The 22,500-nt window shown below is 31.8% G+C and overlaps 1 pseudogene; it reads right to left on the bottom strand.

The window, feature by feature from the left end:
* LOC137633325 (uncharacterized) overlaps window positions 1-14,504 on the bottom strand; it is a 15,820-nt pseudogene extending 1,316 nt beyond the window's left edge.
* Window positions 14,505-22,500: the final 7,996 nt, after the last annotated feature.

The raw sequence follows: 22,500 nt of genomic DNA on the forward strand, positions 1-22,500 counted from the left end.
TTCTGAATATGGCGATAAGGGCAATATATACACTAAGGTAATCGCCAGAATTCTAGGATTTAATTGGTATAAACAATGATAAGGAAGATCATATTTGCATAACGAATATTTTAATAACAGGTTCTTCCGTTTTTTTTATATACACACATACATATGTATATATATACATATATATATATATATATATATATATATATATATATATATATATATTTATATATTTATATATATATATATAATATATATATATATATATATATATATATATATATATATATATATATGTGTGTGTGTGTGTGTGTCTGTATATACACACATATATACAGTATATATATATATATATATATATATATATATATATATATATTATATATATATATATATATATATATATATATATTCAAAAAAGCTATATATTATACTCCCTTAATATCTGCCTTCCCTCTACTGTATACCTCGTGAACAGAGACCCAAGGTGGAATCAACTCAAAGAAATAGCTTTTGGTCGGCCTTGGAATCGAACCTGGTCCAAGATACTTGCACGACAGTGACATACCACATATATAGAACACTAAAAAAAAAAAAGTATATGTCAAAGAAATTCATTTAAGGATCTTAAAATGTCGAAAGGAAGATTAATTTTCCCGACTTTAGATTAATTACCAGCTGAATGTCCGTTTGATATCTCAGCGGATAATTAATAAAAAAGAAAAAAAAAAAAAAAAACCAACGGAATTGCATGTGAATGATTGATTGTCCCCCGATATCGGAATCCGATTCAATATTTAACTGCTGTCTGCTTGGACGAAATGGAAAAGAAAGTCAAAATATCGAATATCGTCACAATCCTACCCTTACCTGGTGCGTTACTGAACTGGAACAATAACAATATGAACAGCAAGGGAAGGGAAAGTTATTCCAGTTTTAGGCATAAAAACTACACACTATATACGTTCTGTAAACTTGAATTATGATTATTATTAAAAGGATAATAAGCCTAATGGGTCATATATATTATATATATATATATATATATATTTATATATATATTATATATATATATATATATATATATATATATATATCAATAAATAAATAAATATAAAATCTAACTTAGTCAATTGTAACGCTTTTTCTTTTAGTGTGTATTTGAAAGTCAAAAGAATGGTACGTAAATTTACCCTTCTACGTAAGTTACTTAAGTAGGAGACGGGACTTGTGACCTGCCATGTCTGTTGTGCCTTACCGTACCTTACCTTACCTTATTGCCTTATTTTTTGTTTGGGTTCCCCCAGGTCCCTCAGTGTGAGGCACCTCGTATATCCACCAGAGAGTTGCTAATACATCTTCCGGTGTATTTTGCATCTTCCAGTCTTGGATGGTCTGGGATGCATCTTAGGTATTTATCGAGCTGATTTTTAAACGCATCTACGCTCACTCCTGATATGTTTCTTAGATGAGCTGGCAGCACATTAAATAGTCGCTGCATTATCGATGCTGGTGCGTAGTGGATTAATGTCCTGTGCGCCTTTCTCAGTTTACCTGGAATGCTTTTTGGCACTATTAATCTACCTCGGCTTGCTCTTTCTGATACTTTAAGCTCCATGATGTTTTCAGCAATTCCTTCTATTTGCTCCATGCTTGTATTATCATGTAGCGTTTCTCTTCTCCTTTCTAGACTGTAATAGTTTTAAAAATTGCAGTCTTTCCCAGTAATCAAGGTCCTTAACTTCTATTCTAGCAGTATAAGGACCTTTGTACACTCTCTATTTGCGCAATATCCTTTTGGTAGTGTGGGTACCATATCACATTGCTGTACTCGAGTGTACTACGCACATAAGTTTTGTAAAGCCATAATCATGTGTTCAGCTTTTCTTGTTTTAAAGTGTCTGAATAACATTCCCATTTTTGCTTACATTTAGCCAACAGTGTTGCTATTTGGTCGTTGCATAACATATTCCTATTTAAAATTACACCAAGGTCTTTAATTGCTTCCTTGTTTGTGATGTCTCATTATTAGGTCCCCTTGTATGCATACACCATTCCTTCTCTGTTTCCATAATTTATTGATTCGAATTTATCGGAGTTAAATACCATCCTATTTATCTCCGCCCATTCATATATTTTGTTTAGATCTCTTTGTAGTGAGTTCCTATCTTCATCACAAGTAATTTCTCTACTTATTCTTGTGTCATCGGCGAAACTTCTCACTACGGAGTTTTCAACAGCACAGTCTATGTCTGAGATCATAATAACAAATAGCAGTGCAGCTAATACCGTACCTTGGGGCACACCAGATATTACCTGGGCTTCATCTGATTTCTCGTCATTTGCAACCACTATCTGTTTCTGTTTTGCAGGAATTCTTTTACCCATTTCCTATCTTTCCCACAATATTATGCTTTCTCATTTTTTTCTCCAATATGTTATGGTCTACCTTGTCAAAGGCTTTTGCAAAATCTAGATAGATCACATCTGTGTCTTTTTCATTTATCATATTATTGTATATGTTTTCATAGTGAGCTATCAGTTGGGTCTGTGTACTTTTTCCAGGTACGAAACCGTGTTGACCCATATTAAACAAATTATTTTTGACCAAATGGTTCATTATTTTCTTTTTTATTACCCTCTCATACACTTTAATAATATGTGATGTTAGACTAACAGGTCTATAATTGCTTGCCTCTAGTCTTGATCCACTTTTGAAGATAGGGGTTATATAAGCTAATTTATGTTTAACATATATCTCGCTCATATCTATACTCTGTCTTAGCAGTATTGCAAGTGGCTTCGCGATAGTGTTTGCAGTTTTTTTTAACAAAATCGCTGGAACTCCATCTGGTCCGGCTGCCGATCCATTTTTAATTTCGTTTATAGCCGTGACAATATCTGCTTCATTAATATCTATATCCGTTAGATATTCAACATTTTCTTCTCTCATTTCTGTTTCATTATTCTCATTCGCAATTCTTGGCGTGAACTCACTCTTATATTTTTCTGCTAATATGTTGCATATTTCCTTTTTTTCATTCGTTAGCCGTCCTTCAATTCTTAGAGGGCCTATTTCTATTCTCCTTTTATTCATCTTTTTTGCATACCGAGTAAAGTACTTTGGGGTTTCTTTTTATATTTTGAAGTGTCCTTTCTTCTAAGTCCCTTTTTTCATTTTCTTTCGACTGTATAATCTTTTGTTCTGCATTTTCTATCTTACATTTTATTTCCCTCATTTTCCACACATTTTTTTCTTTTGCAAGATTTTTCTTCCACTTTTTAATTTTCTGAAATAAGATTCTTCTGTCTCTTGGTATGCACGTCTTTTGTTTATTGTTTTTTTTCGGTAAATATTTTTCAACAATTTTCTCCAGTATTTTGTACAGTATATCCGTATTTACCTGTATATTATCACTTATAAATACATTTTTCCATTCTTTATTCAGTTCTTCATTTATTTCTGACCATTTTATATTCTTACTGTAAAAGTTATATTTTCCATATCCTTCCCCAAAGTTTTGTGCTTTTATTAATTCTGTGATCACTTGCTTTGGAATGAACTATCAATTCTATGACATTGTGGTCTGAAATTCCCGTGTTATACACTATTATTTCTTTAACATAATTCACCTCATTCACAAATACTAGATCTAGGACATTTTCCTTTCTTGTTGGAATGTGGTTTATTTGTTGCATATTATGTTCTAATAGCATATCTTGAAGCTTTTCAAATTGCCTCTTATCTTCTGCACTACTATTACTATCTTTTTGTTATGTATACATACAACCACTTTCTTCTATCCGTTCTTTCCAATCCACGAAAGGAAAGTTAAAATCTCCGGATAGGAGTATATTCCAGTCTTTATGGTTTCTACATATATCATCTATTTTTTCTATTATTCTGTCAAACTCCTTAGTGTTTGGGGGTCTATAAACTACAATATTCATTAGTTTTTCAAATTCAAATTCTACCGCAATCAATTCACATTCTGTGTTGCTGTATTTTTCACATACTTATCCTTGATTTATGTCTCTTCCATATATTGCGGTTCCCCCTTGATTCCTATTTTTTCTGTCTGATCTATAAGTTTGGAAACCCTTTATCTGGTCATCACTGCCAGTCTCTTGGGAATACCATGTTTCACTTATATTTAATATATCTATTTTTTCAATTTGGGTTAGTTCTTCTAAGAACTCTATTTTCCTTTTAGAGTTACTCGTGACTAAACCCTGTGCATTCATTACTATTATGGTTTGTGTTTCATCCCCATTATTTAATATTGGTAATAATATGGATTCTCCCATGCTTCCTTCCTGTTCTGATATGATGTTCTTTTCTTCATTTCCCGGAATTCTGCCATTAAAAAATCCAACTTTTCTATTATATTTGCTCTTTCGCCTTCATATTTATTTGTGTGAGAGAGAGAGAGAGAGAGAGAGAGAGAGAGAGAGAGAGAGAGAGAGAGAGAGAGAGAGAGAGAGAGAACTCAGGCTCTTGAAGAGTTGGCCTGATTAACATACGGAAGAGAAAATGTTATTCATATTAATGTAAATTAATAAAATAAATATATTAAATACAATGGATAATAAAATAAATATATTAGGAGACAAAAATCTGTGATAAATAGAAATTTATATCTCATCTATAAAAACTATGGCTCTTAAGCAGTTAAAACCTAAAATGGAAACTTAATTCATCTATGCATCAATTCCTTTATCTGTGATTCAGCAACATTCTTTAACAATTTGAATTGTATTTTTCTTTTTTTCCTTCCTTATTTTTAGCAAAGGAAGTTATTGACGAATAAACACGTATGGTCGTATACTACGGTATTACACACACACACACACACACACACACACACATATATATATATATATATATATATATATATATATATATATATATATATATATATATATACAGTATATATATATATATATATATATATATATATATATATATATATATATATATATATATATATATATATATATATATACTGTATATATATATATATATATATATATATATATATATATATATATATATATATATATATATATATATATATTCAAATAAGCCATGTATTTTACTACCTTAATATCTGGATTCTCTCTTATACCTGGGGATCAGAGACCAAAGGGGGAATCATCTTAAAGGTATAAGCTTCTGGCCGGCCGGGGAGTCGAAATATGGTCTGGGAAACTTGAGGGACAGTGACATAGCATTTAGCCACAAATCTCTGTGGCTAAATGCTATGTCATTGTCGCACCGGTTTCCTGGACCAGGGTTCGATTCCCCGGCCGGCCAGAAACTATTATCTTTGAGTTGATTCCCCCTTTGGTCTCTAAAAGGGGGAAGAGAATCCAGATATTAAGGTAATAAGATATATATATATATATATATATATATATATATATATATATATATATATATATATATATATATATACAATACAAAAAACCGCAAATAGGGAAACAAACAAAAGCAAGGGAAATATTTGAATTCAATTGAACTGTAATACACGTAACCTGCCTAATTCTAATCAACTATCAACATAATTTGTACCAGTGGCATAAAACACTAGGTTCTCTCTTTCACCTTCATTCCAATATTCATCAGACATTCCGATCTTCTTTACCTATATTTCTCTAAGAGAAGATAAGCATATTTTTTAAAAAATATATTGATAATACTTGAACGATAATCATATACTTGATAAAAAAAAATATTGATAATACTTGAATGATAAACATATACTATATAAAAAATATATTGATAATACTTGAATGATATACATATTCTAGCTTAAAAATATATTGATAATATTTAAAGGATAAACATATTCTTGATTAAAAATATATTGATAATTCTTGAAGGATAAACATATTCTTGATTAAAAAATATCGATAATACTTGAAGGATAAACATATTCTAGCTTAAAAATATATTGATAATATTTAAAGGATAAACATATTCTAGCTTAAAAATATATTGATAATATTTAAAGGATAAACATATTCTTGATTAAAAATATATTGATAATTCTTGAAGGATAAACATATTCTTGATTAAAAATATATACTGATAATGTTCCATCTGTAACGATAATGGTCGGATGTTCAATAGAAGATACGAGGTTTTTCTGATTCACGATAGACATTATCCTTCACTTACGCATTGTCTTTATTGAAGATATCATCCTTCACTATCCATTGTCTCCATAAGTTCAAACTTGCATTGAACGTTATGTTGAACAGGCTGACATAAATATCTTTTAGTAGTTTGTGTGTGAAAAATCTATTCTATGTTGCTATTGTACTCGAAATATTTTATTTCAATTTTTCATAACTTCTCTTGTAGTTTATTTATTGTCTTATTTCCTTTCCTCGCGGGGCTATTTCCCTGCTGGAGCCCTTGGTCATATAGTATCCTTCTTTCCCAATTAGGGTTGTAGCTTACCTAGTAATAATAATAATAATAATAATAATAATAATAATAATAATAATAATAATAATAATAATGATAAATTAATAAATAATAATAATAATAATAATAATAATAATAATAATAACAATCGATCGGTGGATATCAAAATAAAACTAAAAAATAAACATCTTCCAAATTGGGATTAAAAGCTGTTTTGGTAAAAACTGAGAAATATTAAAAATAAAAAATAATTTTTTTTATTAAGTCTTGAATTTTCCCTCAAGACTTTTCAAGCCCCACTAAGGATCTCAAGTCAACAAAACAATTTATCAACACATTCCTGTTCGACTTCCATAAATACCAAATAACGGAAGCCATTTCCCTTATAACTTGAATTCAAAACTAACATTCGTCATATGATTTAACGCAGCCCTACTTTACAAGATATATGAAATGTTTAAAGAAAAAATATTTATTTTATGGAGAGAGAGAGAGAGAGGAGAGAGAGAGAGAGAGAGAGAGAGAGAGAGAGAGAGAGAGGAGAGAGAGAGAGAGAGAGAGAGAGATTTTACAAATTTCTTGGAGTAAACTCGACAACTGAGGGGGAATAAAATACATATTTGACATTTTCACAAGCTTACATGCTGACAGCAGACTTCATGTTTAACCAGTAAACAACAGAAGAAAGAGGTCTTGTTTACACTAAAGAGGGAAGCACCCATCACTATTCAAAAGAGATTAGGTTCAAAAAAGAACTTTTGACGAATTATGGAGCCATAGCCGTTCATTTTTATTTATCAGTATTTTTAACAGATGAAAACGACATTTTCCTCTACGTAAGTGTAGAAGAGACTTTAGCTATGGTAAGCATCTCTTCTAGGAGGACACTAAAATCAAACCATTGTGCTCTAGTCTTGGGTAGTGCCATATCCTCTGTACCATGGTCTTCCACTCTCTTCAATTAGGGTTCTCTTGCTTGAGGGTACACTCGGGCACACTCTTGTTTTTCTTCCCCTTATCTGTTAAAGTTTTTATAGTTTATATAGGAGATATTTATTTTACTGTTACTGTTCTTAAAACATTTTTCCTTGTTCCCTTTCCTCATTGGGCTATTTTCCCTGTTGGAGCCCCTGGGTTTATGGCATCCTGCTTTTTCAACTAGGGTTGTAGCTTAGCAGCAGCAGTAGTAGTAGTAGTAGTAGTAGTAGTAGTAGTAGTAGTAGTAGTAATAATAATAATAATAATAATAATAATAAAAACAACACTAATAACAATAACAACAGGCAACAATCAACCATCATGAAAGGTAATAAGTAATTCGTTACCATATACTCAACTATAGAACTATATTATCCTCTTTTAGATGTTTGTTAATAGTTTTTTTTATTAAAGTTACAATACCCAATTACTGACTGCTTGTAGTTGATACCACACTTTCTAGTATTTCAACACTTGCCTCCTTAAATGGGATTAAAACTTATTACTAGTAATACAACTTACTGCTAGTATTCAGTAACATATCTAGTTAACCTACCCTGTTATTAAATTATGGAATCGAAGTAAAACACCTTTACTGAATCCTTCTCTTCAAAGCCCTGGAATCCCTCAAATTCCAGCAGAAAGTCCCGCTATAAAATAATGACCAGTTAATGGTCAATCAAACAAAATAATCCCACCAAAATAAAATAGCCATGAAACTGCTTAAATCAAATATACACAGATGTAGGAATCCCTTTAAATAGAGATCTCGCCTTTACTCATAAACCGAATCATTTGGATGCAGGTCTGAAAGTTTACCTAAGTTGCCTTGCAAAATTCCCAGCACCAATATTCTCCGAGGTATCTTCTGATATTAAAGGATAGAGCAGCAACTTAACCTGATGACCTAATTTCTCCGTGATTGCAACAGCCCGGTTTCCGGTGCGGAAGCATTTGCTTAGTAAAGTTCAGGACCTACTGCACTGCAATCATCTAAAACTTCAAATGCGGGTGTATATATTAGAACCTACTGCATTACACTCATCTACACCTTCAAATGTGGGTGTATATATTTGGACTTACTGCATTGCAATCATCTACACCTTTAAATGCAGATGTATATATTAGGACCTAGTGTACACCAATCATCGACACCTTAAAATGCGGGTGTATATATCAGGAACTACTACACCGCAACCATCTACACCTTCAAAATGCAGATGTATATATTAGGACATACTACACTGCAACCATCTACACATTCAAATGGCTACGCGCTTAAAGATGCAACACCCTTTAAAACCAAAGAGGCCTGTAAGTTGCAAAGTGCATAATGAAACAAAATCAGCGTTCAGACTCAATTTACGAAACCGGGCAAGCGCAGACGGGGGGGGGGGGGGATATCTAATCTCCCTTATCACCTAAATCAACTTCACACAATGCGAGATTCAATGCTGCAAAGCCAATTTTGTACCAGGGTTCTGTTATGAGAGGATGAGGAAAATGATCATGGAATAAGAAAAGCCTGGCTGAGTATGATTTAAAAAAAAAAAAAGTATATTTAAATTCTTCAAAAATATTTCGCTTAAGAAATGCCCTTGAATAGAATTTGTATATCCCATGTATTAGATACATACATAGAGTCTGAGTTTACCATTACGACCCGGGGGTTTAAATTGTTTATGGCTCTTCATTCTACATTTGAGGATGTGCACTTGCTCAAATGGGCAGTCGTTAATTATGAAATGCTTTCGATGGTCTCCGGAAGAAGGGGGAAACCTAGCAAATTACAAATAACAAACAACTCATTGTTCACGTATTTATGAAAAATTTAATCAACAAATTACATTTTTTTATCAAGAAAAAATTTAGAAATGTAGCATGTATAAACGAATACATAACTATTATAAAGGGCACTCAAATCCCGGAAGCTTTTACCACTCAAAGTTTATATTTATTTGGGCTTTGCAGTTCCTGTTGCCTTTTTGTTAATTGTAACAAATCTGGTTTTTATTACTATCATTACTATTATAAGAAACGCAATAAAATCCACAACGATTTTTTTTTCGCAAAATATAAAAAAAAAGCATTAAAAACCGTGCGATTCTGATTAGCTCTATTCTATCTTCTTTCTCTTCCTCTTGTTTGTTCAAGTTTTTAGAGTTCATACAGGAAATATTTATCTCAATGCTGTTGTTCTTTTTTAATATTTTATTTCAATTGTTCATTACTTCTTTTGCAGTTCATTTACTTCCTTATTTGTTTTCCTTGAGCCCTTGAGCTTATAGCATCCTGCTGTTTCAAATGAGATTGTAACTTTTATATATATATATATATATATATATATATATATATATATATATATATATATATATATATATATATAGAGAGAGAGAGAGAGAGAGAGAGAGAGAGAGAGAGAGAGAGAGAGAGAGAGAGAGAGAGAGAGAGAGCACTGACCACATCAACCTTTTGACTCGCAATAAATTACATGCGTAGTCTCTCTCTCTCTCTCTCTCTCTCTCTCTCTCTCTCTCTCTCTCTCCATTTGAGAGTGTGTGTAAAACGCCCTTACTTGAAGTAAGTGAATCTTCACGCAAATGGCTGCCAATACCTTCTCGTTGAGCAGAGAGGCCCAAGAGAGTCTTCCCTGGTTGGTTTCAAGCTCGGAGTCATCACTGAAGACGCTATCGTAATCTATTTCCTCCGAGTGTGGAGGTGCAGGTAGAAATATAATCTCTTCGATCCTTTGTCAGTCTACAATGCTTCGGTCTCTTGCCTTTTCGAATGCAATTATCATTATTATTATTATTATTATTATTATTATTGTTATTATTATTATTATTATTATTATTGCGTAATTATTACCAGTGCCTACTGTGTGTTTATATATACCCCATTTCGACACATTAGGTTTAAAGCTGATCATTCTACTTCTCAAGTTTTCTCTCTTTATATATATATATATATATATATATATATATATATATATATATATATATATATATATACATATATATATACATACCCTCCCGGTGAGTTTAAGCTGTTTACTGGGGAGGATACTGCTGTGATTGGTCACCACACTGAGGGGTTGGGCTTTCCAACTGACGTTTTGGTGAGCATCTATTCTGGATGATACTGGAACTAAAACCTGACAAATTTACTCTACCTGTCTATAAATGCATACATAACTGTATATGTGTATTAACTAAGATATATATATATATATATATATATATATATATATATATATATATATATATATATATATACGAGAGACGAAGAATAAAGGGAAATAATCTTACCTACTCCTTATCCTATTTTGTCAGCACTTTAGATATACCTACACATCCGTTTTTACAATTGATGGTGTATCCCATGTCACCAACATTAAATCTGTATTTCTTCAATCACTACCAAAGAAATGCCTCAGTAAATACAACGCATGGCAACACAAACAATTCGCTCCCGGCCTGTGGAGAAATCCTGGCGTTGTGCACATAAGAGCGGATGCCTCAACTTCAAAAGCAGGGATTGTGTATGTTTCGGATCAGAGGGGAATACCAGAGTTGCATTTACCGCCAGGGGACTATTCCGGCACACACACACACACACACACACACACTATTCTGACATGCAATGCACAGTGAGATTAGCCCTCAGTTAATCCCAAAGAAGGGATTCTTCAACAAACACTGCTTTTCAGACTTCAACCTTACCAAGCTCCACTAAAGTGTATGGTGAATTTGAGGGGAATAATTACTTCTAATGACTTAATAGGCTGGTATTCTAAGTATTTATTTTCATTTTTGTTACTGTTCTTAAAATATTTTATTTAGCATTGTTTCCTATCCTCACTGGGCTATTTTCCCCAGTTGGGGCCTCTGGGCTAATAGCATTCTGCTTTCCAACTACGGTTGTAGCATAGCAAGTAGTAGTAGTAGTAGTAGTAGTAGTAGTAGTACTAAAAAGAACAGCACATACATGCCCTATACAGTAACAGAGAAAAATGTAGATAAAGCACAGCAAAAATAAAACGCAATACAAAACCATTATATGTATTCAAAATTTAATGAAGAAATGAGATAAATTGTGTAATCATGTCATGCGACTGACAATGCCACACCATAATGCAAACACGTCAGCAAATGAAAATACTTTTAAAAATTACGAACACACCTTATAAAAGACTAATTTTACCACAACGTACATAAAATATGTCTCAATACATTCTTATTCAAATCTCATTTGAAAAAAGAATTTTACATTACAGTTCCCAATAAAATTAATAACAACAGCAACTGCTCCTTCAGGAATAAGCTCTCCCGCTCACGCTTTTCCTTTTTTATTGATGATTATGGATGTTCATAAAACAAAGATTCTATTTTTTTCATTTCCTCCACAACACCCTTCTGGAGTTCGTTTTCAATCTTGCATAATCCACTGTGATACAGCTGATACAATCCTGGTTAATACTTCTGAATGAACCGGGTGAAAATTGCTTCATGTTAATTCTTCCAAGACAAGCTACATTTTTATATCCTCTAGCCCTCTTAACTTCAACACTGTTCTTAAATATGCATAAACTGAAACCCTCGGATTTATCTGTAGTTTATCTTTCGTACAAAAATGTGTTTTATCAGTGCATTCGGTCATACTACTCAAAATCTTATATATGAAATTTATCTTAATGTTGTTACTGTTCCTAAAATATTTTATTTAATTTGTTCATTATTTCTCTTGTAGTTTACTTATCTCTTTTCCTTACTGGGCTATTTTTCCATGTTGGAGCCCTTGGGCTTATAGCATCCTGCTTTTCATGGTAAGGTTGTAGCTTAGCTAGTATTAATAACAACAATGACAACAAAAACAACAACAACAACAACAACAAAAATAATGATAATAATAATAATAATAATAATAATAATATTAATAATAATAATAATAATAATATCACACCACTGTGCTTTACCTCCTACCAACTGCTCGATATCTCTAAATGTCATACTTCTCGAAAAATCAATATCAAACCCTTCCCCACTCATCAATGACCCAACTTTTCCTTCAAAATAGAATCCACTTCACCTTAGTCGTATGATAACTATCTTTAGCTTTCCTTTCCTGTATTTAGTTTAGGAAATGCCCTCAGCCATTTCTTTACTTTATTAATGTTCTTAAAGCGTGTTATTTTCTTTGTTCGTTACTTTTCTTGTAGTTTGTTTATTTTCTTTCCTCTCTGGCCTCTTTATTATTATTATTATTATTATTATTATTATTATTATTATTATTATTATCATTATTATTATTATTATTATTATTATTATTATTATTATTATTATTATTACAAGCTAAGCTATAACCTAATAGGAAATTCAAGATACTATGAGCCCAAGGTCTCCAACAGGGAAAAATATCAAGATGAAATATAACATCCTGCTTTGCCATCTAGCCAGGGTTGTAGCTTAGCTAGTACTACTACTAACAATAATAACATGGGTCCTCCCTCTGTCTTATCCTATACAAACAGCTTCCTAATATCAATGCCGTAAGGAAGTTTCTAACCTTGAGGATTAGACTGGTATCGTCCATCCTTCGTACTCTTACCTTCAAGCAGTTGAACACACTGATTCTGTTTGTATCCTGGACTAAATTATTATTATTATTGTTGTTGTTATTATTATTATTATAATTATTATTATTATTATTATTATTAGTAGTAGTAGTAGTAGTAGTAGTAGTAGTAGTAGTAGTATTAGTAGTAGTAGTAGTAGTAGTAGTTACTAAGCTACAACCCTAGTAGAAAAAGCAAGATGCTATAAGCCCAGGAGCCCCGACAGAGAAAATAGCCCAGTGAGGAAGGGAAACAAGGAAAAATAAAATATTTTAAGAACAGTAACAACAATAAAATAAATATTTCCTATATACACTATAAAAACGTTAACAAGAGAAAAAGAAATTAGATAAAATAGTGTGCCCGTGTTTACCCTCAAGCAAGAGAACTCTAACCCAAGACAGTGAAAACCATAGTGCAGAGGCTATAGCACTACCGAAGACTAAAGAACAATGGTTTGATTTTGGAATGTCCTTCTAGAAGAGATGTTCACCATAGCTGAAGAGTCTCTTCTACCCCTAAATAGTCACTTTTGTCCTAAAATATGCATTGAATCAGTAGAACTTCAAAAGTTCAAAGTATGAATGGCACACGTATTGACATTTTGTGGCTAATGTGTTACGAACAAAAGTGGGAAGCATTGCGGAAGCCGTCCGAGGGATTAAAAAACTCTTATTTGCTGTATCTGCATTTTCAGTGTATATTACCTTAGTTTTACCTCATATTCATTTTCAGTCTTACATTTCTGCTTTCTCTATTTAAATTTTATATCAACTTTTACAATTCCATTTATGATTCATCATGTGTGTATTATATATATATATATATATATATATATATATATATATATATATATATATATATATATATATATATATGTGTGTGTGTGTGTGTGTATGTATATATAATATACATATATTCTGTATACGTGTACGTAAGCATTCACAAATATGTTGTGCATTACCTGTATGTATGTGTGTATATATATATATATATATATATATATATATATATATATATATATATATATATATATATATATATATATATATATATATACAGTATATATGTGTGTGTGTGTAAAGTATGAATAATTTTATATATACGTAACGTAGCCTCATCTCCGTACCCGTTACTTTATCATAACATATTCATAATGAGAAAAGTGATAACAATATCATCATCATCTATTACAAAATGTATATCTATCGTTTTCCCAATATAATACCATCCCTGCATGCGTTACAGCACTACTTAGAATAAATATAATAAAAACATACACACCAAGTCACTTTCCATTCATAGAACCTTACTCATCACATTTATTTCACAGTGCACTTATCTAAATTTCCTCACAAGCAGCATTGCTGTAATAATGTTAATGGACTTTTGCTTTCGCGATCGACTGGCTTACATGTCTTCTTCGTATAGCTGCGTATAGGAAGGAGCTTTGAAATATTCATATTGGGAGAAATGAGGGCATGTCATCGTTCAAAGCAACGTGATCCTAACAACTTGATAATATCCTTACTTCATTGATGTAATTTTCCCTATTGGATTTGGGTGTAATTGCGTTGGCAATCTATTTATGGAGTATTTTCCTTAATATATAGCACACAAGAGTTTTTTTTTTTCAAACAAATTGAATATAGGAAAACATAAACCCTCAATCATAGCCTCTGTACCATGGTCTTTTTCCACTGTTCTTTCCAACTAAGGTTATAGCTTAGCCTGTAATAATAATAATAATAATAATGATAATAATAATAATAATAATAATAATAATAATAATAATAATAATAATAATAATAATAATAATAATAATAATAATAATAATAATAATAATAATAATAATAAAAATAATAATAACAACTTATCCTCGAATTTCTTTGTAGGTTTTGTTACAATGTGTTTGGAGAATCAAAATTTCTCAAAATTAAAATGGAATAAGTTTATAGACGTCATCTCCATTAATAGTCCATAGTTGTAGAGGCATTTAGATTTTGTTTTACTTATAATAGAAAGTGTAAATGCCATGATGAAAGTTGTTCTACTGTAAGTCAAGGGCTTGAAAATATACAGGATTTTCAATAGACTTCTGAATGACGAAGGTGTGTATTTTATCTTACAAATACAATGAAAATGGAATCTCCATTTAATGTTAGTATTTAATGAACGATGAAAATATCATTGAACTTTTAAAGACCAGGTATGTTATGCTAGTTCCACCTGGGACAGCTATGGAAATAAGTCTGAGAAAATTATACGATGTTTGCATCCCCTTTCGCAAATACGTTATGTTGAATGACAATTGGCGTGGGTCCAATTCTGGCTCGCTTTTATTTACACTCTTGGGTTACCGTTATCCAATCGTTATTGGTTCGTAAATTATACGCTATGTATCTGGAATGCATTCATATCATTCGTAGTATGGATGTGTTGGGTATGTTATACATTCGGTATGCATACACGATACATACGCTCCCATTACTGAAAAAATGCTATAAAACTAATTAATTTTCTTTTCCTGTTTGGTACATTTATATATTCAGACGAATTCGTGTAATTGTTATTTTTTGCTAGGGCATTTTTCAATGACCAAGTGATTGTTAAGCTGATTACATCGAGAAAGATAGATTGAAATAACATTTTCATCAAGTGTAAACTCGGCGTTGTTTATTCTGATTCATTTTTTTCTAAAGCCATCGCAAGTAAGAAAGTGCTCTTTGATTGAAGCACTGATGACTTTCTTAAACTTTAGAAATTCCCTATACATATGTTTTATTACTGAACATATTTCTTCTTGACTTGCGTGTACGAGTTACTTTTCTACCTGATTTACTCAGTATAGACATACCTAGACCACCGAAAGGGTTTCAAAGCTCACATACTGTAGTAGGTAGTAGGTTGGCCATGGCACCAGCCACCCTTGAGATACTACCGCTAGAGAGTTATGGGGTCTTTTGACTGGCCAGACAGTACTACATTGGATCCTTCTTTCTGGTTACAGTTCATTTTCCCTTTGCCTACACACACAGTCTGGCCTATTCTTTACTTATTCTCCTCTGTCATCTTACATCTGACAACACTGAGATTACCAAACAAATCCTCTTCACCCAAGGGGTTAGTGCGTTGTAATTGTTCAGTGGCCACTTTCCTCTTTTCAAGGGTAAAGGAGACACTTTAGCTATGATAAGCAGCTCTTCTAGGACGACAACCCAAAATCAAACCATTGTTCTTTAGTCTTGGATAGTGTCATAGCCTCTGTACCATGGTCTTCTACTGTCTTGGGTTAGAGTTCTCTTGCTTGAGGGTACACTCAGGGACGCTGTTCTGTCTTGTTTCTCTTCCTCTTGTTTTATTAAAGTTTTTATAGTTTATGTGGGAGATATTTGTTTTGGTGTTGTTACCCTTCTTGAACATTTTAATTTTCCTTGTCTCCTTTCCCCACTGGGCTATCTTCCCTGTTGGAGCCCCTGGGCTTATAGCATTCTGCTTTTCCAACTAGGATTGTAGCTTAGCAAGTAATAATAATAATAATAATAATAATAATAATAATAATAATAATAATAATAATAATAATAATAATATTCATGAACACCTGAAATTTAAATTTTCTTGTTTAATAACATTCCCTACAATATACAATATCCTTCAAAATATTACGATGAATGAAACAATTTAAGCATTTTGGAAGGACACCAAATACTCCGGAAACAGAGGAGCAATTTTAATTGTGCATGAATCGAAATGAATACGAAAAGGTATATGAGTGGACGTGATATATATGACAAGTTTGTGTGATGAAGTGGCCAAGGAAGAACCCTTTTATTTCGTTCCATTTAGTTTGCGGGATTTATGGGCTGTATGAGAGGGCCTTTTGGTTGTGGGAGGGTTTGAGTCGCTTTTGCAGCTCTTCTTAAGGTTCGTTGCAATTTATTCTTTCCATATTCATGTAAACGTGCATTCCTATGCCTCATTTTTTCCCAGTAATTCTTTTGTTATGAACTTACTAGGAATAAGAGGTCTTTGACATTTATTTTTGAAGTGCCATGCTTCTAGCATTAGAGGTACTTTGACCTCTAGTGTGATGTGCCATACTCCTAGTATTAGAGGCTCTTTGACCTTTATATTGAAATTCTTCACTTCTGGTATTAGAGGCTCTTTTACCTTTATTAAGTAGCTCTTTACTTCCAGCATCAGAGGGTCTTTGACATCTATTTTTCAAGTGCCATGCTTCTAGCATTAGAGGTTCTTTGTCCTTTATTCTGAGGTGCCATACTTCTAGTATTAGAGGCTCTTTGACCTCTATATTGAAGTTCCTTACCTCTAGTAGTAGAGGCTGTTTGACATCTATTTAGTAGCTCTTTACCTCCAGCATTAGAGGGTCTTTGACATTTAATTTTGAAGTGTCATACTTCTAGCATCCGAAGTTCTTTTACCTTTATTTTGGGGTGCCATGTATCTAGTATTAGAGGCTCTTTGACCTCTATTTAGTAGCTCTTTACCTCCAGCATTAGAGGGTCTTTGACATCTAATTTTGAAGTGCCATAATTCTAGCATTAGAGGTTCCTTGACATCTATTTTGATGTGCCATACATCTATTATTACAGGCTCTTTAACCTCTATATTGAAGTTCCTTACCTCTAGTATTAGAGGTTCAATGACCTCTATTTAGTATGTTTTTACCTTCAGCATTAGAGGGTCTTTGGCATCTATTTTTGAAATGCCATACTTCTAGCATTAGAGGTTCTTGACTTCTATTTTGCGGTGACCTACTTCTAGTATTAGAGGCTCTTTGATCTCTACAATGGGGTTGCTTACCTCTAGTATTAGAGGCCCTTTGACCTCTATTTAGTAAGTTTTTACCTCCAGCATTAGAGGGTCTTTGACATCTAAATCTAAAGTGCCATACCTCTGGCATTAGAGGTTTTTCTACCTTTATTTTAGGGTGCCATACTTCTAGTATTTAGAGTCTCTTTGACCTCTATATTGAAGTTCCTTACCTCTAGTATTAGTCTTTTTGACCTCTTATTTAGTGGGTTTATACCTCTAGCATTAGAGGGCCTTTAACATCTATTTTTGAAGGGCCATACTTTTTCTTAAGAAGTTCTTTGACTTCTATTTTTAGGTGCCATGTATCTAGTATTAGAAGCTCAATGGCATCAATAGTTGGGTTCCTTACTTCTAGCATTTGAGGCTCTTTGACCTCTATATAGTGGTTCCCTATTTTTTACATTAATAGTTTTTTGACATTTTTTGAGGCAATTTACTTTTAGCAATGGAGCGTCTTTAACCTATATTTGAAGTTCCATACCTCCAGCATTTGGTAAACTTTGAACTTTATTATGAGGCGCCATACTTCTTGCATTTAAATTATCCTTTTTCGACATATTTGTCATGGCTGTTTTGACTTGGCTTCATCTACACAATTAGGGCAAAACCATTTAAATTTTTCCATAACTTTGTCTCTGATTTTGACGTCTATAAAGACACTCCTTGTGGACGAACCTTCCACAGCATTCACATTCCATCCACTCCCCCCCCCCCAAAGGTCCACATAAAAGCCAACTATCTTCATGGTGTAGTTTTATCTTTAACTTGTGTTCCATCATGAGAATAACTGCAGGGACTTAAGCTAGGTTCACAGCTCAATATACATATTGGCATGTCTGAGACCTTTGTCCTGCACTGGACAAGAAACTGTCCAATATCTACTTGTTCTACTTTTTGGCTATTTTGATATTTTCTTCTCCATTACCATTTTAATATTTTTTCGTTCTCCTTTATTACTATAAATACATTTTTGTTGTCAATATTCAAGACCAAAACTCCTGCCAAAATAATTTTGGGAATGGCGTTGAAAAGTCTCGTTTTGCACCAGTTTGTAGATTTAGATGAACATTCCCTCATTCTCACATTTAATTGAAATTATAACGTTCACAATCAGATAGAATCTCTTCCTTGTGTATATCGACAAGATGATGGCCGGGAATGAGCACAGAGAAGAGTCCACTGGGGAATATGACTAGAAGGATATTGCAGGGTATCTTTGAATTCATATTTTGCAGATAAAAAATGAGAAAGTTTCATGTAAACTTAATAAAGTATTGAGTTATTTTTATTTGTAATATTTATATTTGCAAACAATTATTACATTTGATTTTGATCTTGATAATATTTTAATTATTCAACCGAAATTATAGTATTATGAGAGCTTTAAGATAATTTTAGAAGAATAGTTATTCGCGGGAGATGTGCCATATTGAGGCTTAGAACGACGTCTTCCATTAGTTGCTCTCAAAAAGCGGAGACTCGAAGGATTTGATCTTCGCTCCGATTGGATCTCTCTTTTGGAGCTAAACTGAGTGGCTGCTGTTTTGCAATGAGAGACAGCCGGCTGATCTGTTTAGATCCATAAGTTAGGCTAATTCATCACCTTTATGTTTTGAACACCCACATTGCCTAAATTTATCTATTTACATTATTTCATGAGAAAGAATATTGAAATCGATACCTTATCGATATGTTTTTTCAAAGATGGCTTTAAAGTCATCTGATTATTTTTCATTTCCGGCAAATGTTACATAATTTGTGTATGTTAATTACCAAAAAATGAGGCCTTGGTCAGATCATTTTCTGATATGTCTTACCTCATCGATGCCTCTTTGGTCCATTATTAAATGTTTTTAAAAGTGCTTGCCCGGACAAACACAAATAAGCTCATTAATATATATCCACTGTATCGTTAGGCTGTGTGTCGTGTGTCCACTGCACATACAAATGCGTGAGTGTTTCCACTTTAGGGGAAATACCCCATTTTAGAGGAAACCGAGGGTATTTAGGATTAGGTCTAGGGGAATACTTCAAAAAAAGAAAATCTGAAAATTATAGCATTTTTCGTATCAGCTGCATATTTCATAGAAATTACTTTATATCTGAATTTAAAGTGCTTTTCCAGTTTAATGATATAGAGCAAGATAAGAAAAGTATATATCTTATATTGGAAATTTAATTATGAACTCTGTAGTCTGAAATATAAGGCGGACGCTTTAACTAAACTGAAAGAAAATAAGCCTCCTTTGATTCCCACTATCATGGATGGATACCAGAGGTTCAACATGCAGTTGTAATCCTGTGAACATTCGATATATTTTGCTTAAGTTTGATGTAATTAGACTTTGGCCGGAAAAGCTAATTATTTGTTTATCTATTTATTTATTTATTTTAGAAAGTCATACTATTTTAGGTAAATACTTTGATATGAAATTCTATGTTTTTCATTTATATTAGTTTATAGCCCCATTATTTACTTTACTTTTTTCATTGTGGGTCCTGCGATCTTGAGGAGTTTGATCAAGGCTTATTTTTAACTGGAAAGGAACAATAATTCGATCATTGGTCCGAGTCTAATGCCAATAGGGTATCATTTATTACTAATCCAAGGCTATAATGACCTAAATCCTAACAAATTAGCAACGTAAAAACTAATGAGACAACAGAAAAAATATGCTTGATCATTGTCACACTTTAGTTTATATATCTTTAATCATTATACTAATTACAACGTTGCAATAATCAATTTATGATTAGATAAAGAAAATAGAGGTTTTATAATATAGAAATATGAATGAACTTGCAAAAGCAAAATATAATAATTAGACTGACGATTAAGAAATATATCTGATCATCCTTCTTCTTTCTTACTTTTCTTTATACGAGGTTTATGCAATGTAGTCTATCATGAATTATTATTTATTGTTATTATTTATTATTGTTATTTATTATTATTATTATTTATTATTATTTAATATTATTTAATATTATTTATTATTTATCATAATTGTTATTTGTTATTATTATTATTTTTTAGTATTATTTATCATTATTTAATATTTATTATTATTTATTATTATTTATTATTATTTATTTTTATTATCATTATTATTTATTACTATTATTTATTATTTATTGAATATCTATTAAATATTTATTTTTATTTATTATTTATTATTATTATTATTTATCATTTATTATTTATTATTTTTTGTTTATTGCGTGTTATTATTTGTTATTATTATTTAGTATTTTTTATTATTTATTATTTATTATCATTTATTTATTATTAATTATTATTAACATTATTTATTATCTATTATTATTTATTATTATTATTGATTATTTGTTATTATTTATCATTATTATTTTTCATTACTTACTATTATTAATAAAATTTATTATTATTATGTATTATTTATTACTATTATTATTTATTATTATTATTTTTATATTTAATATTTATTATTATTTATTATTCTTCTTTATTTATTATAATTTACTTCAATACAAACGTAGTTGGAGAGAGCAGGATGCGGTAAGCACAAACGCTGCAATAGGGAAAAATATCCCACTGAAGATAGAGAATAAGAAAATAATAAAATACAAGAGAAGTAAAGAATAACTGAAATAAAATATTTTAAGAACAGTATCAACATTAGAATACTTTTATAGATAAACCATGAGAGACCATTATGTCAGCCTGTTCAACATAAAAACATTCGCTGCAAGTTTGAACTTCTGAAGTTCCACCGATTCAACTTCCGGATCAACATTCCACTAATAAATCTATTTTTATTATTTCCTTTAAATGAATAGTGAAAATAATGCCTTATCAATACTATTCGAAGATATCTATAAAATCTTATGATTAATTTTGTATATTGGGAAAATATTACATAAAATAATCCTCTCTGAAGTACCATAATCAAGATATTGGTCACATCCTTCACTAACGTGGTTGCTGACTTGCTGTCAGCATTAGGTGTTCTTTGACCACTTAATATCTTTGAGAGTACTATTTCTTACCGAGAGCTAGTGCTTAATGTATTTACGGTACAATTAAAAAAAAAATTATAAATTAGTGGCAGCAATATTTCAATCAGCATTGGCAAATATAGGGATTATCCCCACTTGTTGCAAGTCTAAACTGAGGCCCATTGTTTCTGCTTGTTTTGTAAATATTCTAAACTATTAATGGTCTGCGCAATCCTGAATCCTGTGTTCCTTTGAGACATGGATCCTGACAGAAAAAATAAAGTCTAAAATTCAGACTACTGAAATGCGTGTCCTACGTCTAATCTTTAGAGCAGCGACGAGATAACTGTGAAATATCACCTTAAGAGAAGCCTTGGGAGTAGAACAAGTGATTTCACAAATGGAAAGATGCCAGTTGAGATAGTTGGGCCACATATATCGAATGGTTGAATATAATTGGGATGTACACGGATTTGTGGAATGGATTCTTGAAGGTAGAAGACGACTGGGAAGATTGAGATGGAAGGATGGCACCAATAAGACTTGAAAGATACCACAAGGAATGCAATGACGCTATGTATGTAATATGTACGACCTTTACGGGATGGGGACGAACAATAAGGAATTTCTCAATTGACAGACAGGATTCCGACGGTATTTGAGTGAACTT

Source organism: Palaemon carinicauda, chromosome 3, assembly GCF_036898095.1.
Source record: "Palaemon carinicauda isolate YSFRI2023 chromosome 3, ASM3689809v2, whole genome shotgun sequence".
NCBI classification, from domain to species: domain Eukaryota; kingdom Metazoa; phylum Arthropoda; class Malacostraca; order Decapoda; family Palaemonidae; genus Palaemon; species Palaemon carinicauda.